The 6,220-nt window shown below is 37.6% G+C and overlaps 1 non-coding gene across 1 annotated transcript; it reads left to right on the forward strand.

The window, feature by feature from the left end:
* The first annotated feature begins 3,757 nt into the window (after positions 1 to 3,757).
* On the forward strand, positions 3,758 to 3,826 carry LOC128571504 (small nucleolar RNA SNORD2). Its single transcript, XR_008375905.1, has one exon. It is a non-coding gene; the product is annotated as a small nucleolar RNA SNORD2 (small nucleolar RNA).
* The last annotated feature ends 2,394 nt before the right edge of the window (positions 3,827 to 6,220 follow it).

The following is a 6,220-nucleotide window of genomic DNA, read 5'->3' on the forward strand; positions in this document are numbered from 1 at the left end:
GAGAACCAGGAAATGAACCCAAATACTTATCATCATTTGATCTGTGATAAGCCTATCAAAAACATAAATTGGGGGAAAGGTTCCCTGTTTAACAAATGGTGCTGGGTGAACTGGCTGGCAACCTGCAGAAGACTGAAACTGGACCCACACCTTTCACCATTAACAAAAATTGATTCTCACTGGATAAAAGATTTAAACTTAAGACATGAAACCATAAATATACTTGAAGAGCGTGCAGGGGAAACACTTGAAAAAATTGGAGTAGAATAAAAATTTCTCTGAAGGAGACAGGCGCATGCCCTACAGACTCATGAAAAAATGCTCATCATCTTTAATCATCAGATAAATGCCACTTTAATATATCCTCTAACTCCAGTAAGAGCAGCCCACATAACAAAATCCCAAAACTATAGATGATGGTGTGGTTGTGGAGAAAAGGGAACACTTCTGCACTGCTGGTGGGAATGCAAGCTAATAATCCTTTTGGAAGGAAGTTTGGAGAACACTTAGGGAACTAAAAGTAGACCCGTCGTTCAATCCTGAAATTCCTCTACTAGGTATATATCCAGAAGACCAAAAATCATTTCATAACAAAGATAACTGCACCAGAATTTTTATTGCAGCCCAATTCATAATTGTCAAGTCATGTAAGAAGCCCAATGTGGATTAATAAATGTGGTATATGTATGTGGTATATGTGGTATATTATGGCAGCCTTAAAAAAGATGGAGACTTTACCTCTTTTATATTTACATGGATGGAGCTGGAACATATTCTTCTTAATAAAGTATCTCAAGAATGGAAGAAAAACTATACAATGTACTCAATACTATTATGAAACCAATATATAATCATCCACACTTTCATATGAAAACTATATCCCAACTACAGCCCAAGATGAAGGAGGGAAGAGGAGGGTGAGGGGGGATGGGTGAAGGGAAGGTAATCCATACCTCACCTATGGTGCATATTGCAAGGGTACATGTCAAATCTATTAAGAGTAGAGTATAAATGTCTTAACACAGTAATAAAGTAAGTGAGGTGAAGGCTATGTTAACCCATTTGATGTAAGCATTCCAAATTGTATATAAAACCATCACATTGTACCCAATAAATGCATTAATGTACACAGTTATAATTTAATAAAAAAATTAAGAGGAGAAAAAATAATAGTTTAAGAATATTTTCTATAATTGAAAGGTATGTTTCATAGATTGAAAAATGTTCCATATGTGCCTGGGACAATGAAAGAAAATAGACTATCTCTAAAATTTTTTTCCAGAAATTTCCTGGCATAGATGATCTAAAATTTTCTGGAAAAAATATGCATTTTATGCATATATATATGTACACACACACATATATACATATACACAAAGTTATTAAGATTGCAGAATGACATTAAACTTCTTTACAATATAGAAAGGTATTAAAAATATTTTTAAATATGAGAAAACTTTATTTCCAGTTTTGAATGCTATACTGTATCTTACTGTGCATTGTGAGGGCTAAATAAATATATTTCATGCATATACATTTTCAGCAGTTTCTATAGCTAGGATTTCCCATACTGGGTTAGATATTGTTCCTATGTGTTTTGTTGGATCTTGGGACATATTTCCAAGAAAAAATGCTAACAAAATTTCATTCAACAGATCTTTCTTTCCTTCACTTTCCCTTCTTTTTACCCTCCCTCTTTCACCCCTCCCTCTCTTCTCTGCTCCCCTTCCCTTCCTTCCCTTCCCTTCTCTTCCCTTCCCTCCACTTCCCCTTTTCCTTCCTTCCTTTCTTCCTTCCTTCCTTCCTTCCTTCCTTCCTTCCTTCCTTCCTTCCTTCCTTCCTTCCTTCCTTCCTTCCTTCCCTCCTTCCTTCAGTAGCCAGTGTTAGGGACACCTTGGTCAAGAAAATAGAGAATATGTGGTAGAAGAATATGAATTAGTAAACAAAAGATATATGTATACATAAACCTTGTATAAAATGAGGAAAAAAATGAGTACAGTCTGCACAGAGCTAACTTTAATCTCCTCAAGAAGTTGTTTATTACTGAATTCTTAATGCCTAGTAAAGTGTTTTCCACCAGTAGGTGCTCAATAAAGTTTTGGTGAACTATATACATATTTTTTCCTAATAAGCAAAACCAGTTTCTTTTTCACGAGAACCTAGTAAAAACATCTTAATCATATGTGTGCACATATCCAAGAGTTTTTTTTTTTTAATTTCTCTGTATATTAGGCGCCTTAACATCTTTTTCAGCCTTTCATGTTGTTGCTTGTAGAAAATAATTTTAGCGGTCAGTGAAAACAGTTGGAGACTATAGAAGGAGGAGAGACAGTGGCCATGGCTGAACTATTTAAAGAAGGAAGCAAGTGTCCTGCCTGCTTATCTTATCTTGAAAACCCCGTGTACCTAAATTGTGGCTACATCTGCTGCTTCCGATGCATCGGCTCACTCCAGAAAGAACCCCATGGGGAAGGTGTCTCATGCCCTTTCTCTTCTGTCTCTCAGAAGAATGATGTCAGGCTCCATCACCTGCTGAAGAGGATGGTTTCCAAAGTCAAGAAATTAGAGCTCCAGCGGAGAGCAATTCTACACCAGAATCCAAGGATGCTGACGTTCTACGTAGATATGACTTTCAATGTTGACACAGCCAATAAGACTAATCATTTCTGATGACTTGAGGCACGTCCGCCTGTGGACGTATCACACAGAATCACAGAGAATGCCCTGAGAGATTTGAACACTCAGTCTGTGTCCTGGGCTCCCCTCAATTCACTTCTGGATGCCATTACTGGGAGGTGGACGTGGGGACAAGCAAAGAATGGGACCTGGGTGTTTGTGAAGAATCTGTTGATCAATAAGAGTCAGTTCTGCTGTCTTCAGATATTGGCTTGTGGACTGTGGGTTTGAGAAATGAAGAGCTTCTTTCATCCAGCACTATGCCTTTAATCCTCCTCTCAGGGAGACTGCCATTACCCCGAGTAGGCATTTTCCTGGATATGGATGTTGGAATTATTTCCTTTTATAACATCAGCAATGGAGCCCATGTTTTTACATTCACTGAAGTGTCCACTGAAGAACCATTGTGTGCATTTTTTTCTCCTGCAAATCCAATTAATGATGATCAAGGCTTCCTGAGTATCTGTTGCCTGATAAATCTGGGCACTGCCAGGTCTCTAGTTTATCTGGAGCATGGCAGATAAACTTTTAGCCATAAAAAACATGTAGAGAAAATCACTTAGTGCTCAAAGCTAAAAATGTTTCTTCTTGGTTCAACATATGGGACAAAGTTACAGGAGAAAATATGAAACATTTTATGAATAATAAATATGAAGTAGGTGAACTGAGAAAAATTACATTTCAAAAATTATTTTTTTTGAGACAGAGTCTCAAAGCTATCACCCTGGATAGAGTGCTGTGGTGTCACAGCTCACAGCAACCTCAAACTCTTGGGCTTAAGTGATTCTCTTGCCTCAGCTTCCCAAGTAGCTGGGACTACAGGCACCTGCCACAATGCCTGGCTATTTTTTTTTTTTATTATTAAGTCATGTACACATAGGTCATGAATACATTTATGCATATGTGGGGTACAATGTGTTGATTTTTTAATACAATCTGACGTGTTTACATCAAACCATTTGTTATAGTTCTCATTGTTTTTAGCTGGCTCCAGGCCGGGTTCAAACCCACTAGCCTCGGTGTATGGCCAGGGTCCTACCCACTGAGCTATGGGTGCCGCTTTACATTTCAAATATTAAGTATTTGAGGTGATGGCAATCATCTTTCAGGAGTAACCTGAAATGAAGAGAATACTCATTGCTGATTACTTGAAGGCAAGTAAAAAAGTCAGTACTTCCTAAAGCAATCTACCGATTCAATGCCATCCCTATTAAAATACCAACATCGTACTTTCAAGACTTGGAAAAAATAATTCTTTGTTTTGTATGGAACCAGAAAAAAACCTGTATAGCTAAGGAAGTTTTTAGTAATAAAAACAAAGCCAGGGGTATCAGCATACCAGACTTTAGGCTGTAACATGAGGCCATAGTGGTCAAAACTGCATGGTACTGGCACGAAAATAGAGACATATACATTTGAAATCGAATAGAAAACCAGGAAATGAAACTAATATCTTACAGCCACCTAATCTTCAATGAACCAAACAAGAACATACACTGGGGGAAAGATACCCTATTCAATAAATGATGCTAGGAGAACTGGATATCCACATGTAAAAGACTAAAACTGGACCCGCACCTTTCTCCACTCAGAAAAATTGATTCAAGATGGGTAGAAGACCTAAATTTAAGGCATGAAATGATAAAAATCCTCAAAGCATAGGAAAAACACTGGAAGATATCGGCCTGGGGAAAGACTTCATGAAGAAGACTCCCATGGCAATTGCAACAATAACAAAAATAAACAGATGGGACTTCATTAAACTGAAAAGCTTCTGTACAGCTAAGGAGACAACAACCAAAACAAAGAGACAGCCTACACAATGGGAAAGGATATTTGCATATTTTGAATCAGACAAACGCTTGATAAGTAGGATCTATAGAGAACTCAAATTAATCCACATGAAAAAAGCCAACAATCCCATATATCTGTGGGCAAGAGACATGAATAGAACCTTCTCTAAAGATGACAGACGAATGGCTAGTAAACAGATGAAAAAGTGCTCATTGTGCCTAATTATTCGAGAAATGCAAACCAAAAGAACCCTGAGATATCATCTAACCCCGGTGAGAATGGCCCACATCACAAAATCTCAAAAATGCAGATGCTGGCGTGGATGTGGAGAGAAGGGAACACTTTTACACTGCTGGTGGGACTGCAAACTAGTACAACCTTTCTGGAAGGAAGTATGGAGAAACCTCAAAGCACTCAAGCTAGACCTCCCATTTGATCCTGCAATCCCATTACTGGGCATCTACCCGGAAGGAAAAAACATCCTTTCATCATAAGGACACTTGCACTAGACTGTTTATTTCAGCTCAATTTAAAATCGCCAAAATGTGGAAACAGCCTAAATGCCCACCAACCCAGGAATGGATTAACAAGCTGTGGTATATGTCCACCATGGAATACTATTCAGCCATTAAAAAAATGGAGACTTTACAGCCTTCGTATTAACCTGGATGGAAGGGAAACACATTATTCTTAGTAAAGTATCACAAGAATAGAGAAGCATGAATCCTATGTGTTCAATTTTGATATGAGGACCATGACACAGTGGGGTGGGAGAAGGGGAGAGCAGAGAGAGAAAGGAGGAGGGAGGGTGGGGAAAGGAAGAGAGAGGGAAGGAGGAAGGGTGGGGTCTTGGTGTGTGACACACCTTTTTGGGGCAAGACACAATTGTAAGAGGGACTTTGCCTAACAAATGCTATCACTGTAACCTGTTTTTTTGTACCCTCAATGAATCCCCAACAATAAAAACAAAAATTAAAAAAAGAAAATAATTTTAGCACAATGCACAACAAAATTTAAAGCAACCATCCCTTTGTCACTTTTGCACCTGTTCAGTGGAGATGAGGAGTACAGAAGATCTGAGTACCTCATTAATTCATAGATAAGATTGCTTTTAACCTGTTTTGCAATTCCCCAACTCCATGAGCAAACTGCAATCCAGCTATAAGATTCTTCAGGGTTGACAGTGTCATGCCCAGTTTAACAGTAGATAGATAAATGTGATTAAATAGTCTAGTGGTCTACATATAATTGCACTGCGGTTGGAAGTGTGGTAGTAAAGGAGATTATCATCATATTATGTGCTAGCAATCTTTATGTTTATTCTTACTGTTTATACAATAGTCAAGGCTTAGCTGTCTGCATATTTAAAATATACAGCTTCTAAGTCATTTGCTTCTTCAGGGTTAATTCACCTTTTCGTCTGACACCTACAAAGACTATTAACAAGAAAGATGTACATCTTAGGGTTATCAATGGGAATCAGCCAAATCTTTAAGCTAATTAACTTTATTGGTAACTGTACTATTGATTTGGAAATGGCAATGAATCGTACCTAATTAGTTTTGGATTTTGTGTTGTGTGTTCTTTGAAAATAGCAAGGAGTTTTGTATCAAAACAAAGATATTATTTAAAATATCAGATGTCTTGTAATTATTTTGTAATTGTCTGTTTTAACAGCACAAGACTTTGAAAGAAAACTAAATCATATTGATGTATTTTCCTACCAAGGCAAATAATTTCTCCAAATATA

This window comes from Nycticebus coucang, chromosome 18, assembly GCF_027406575.1.
Source record: "Nycticebus coucang isolate mNycCou1 chromosome 18, mNycCou1.pri, whole genome shotgun sequence".
NCBI lineage: Eukaryota > Metazoa > Chordata > Mammalia > Primates > Lorisidae > Nycticebus > Nycticebus coucang.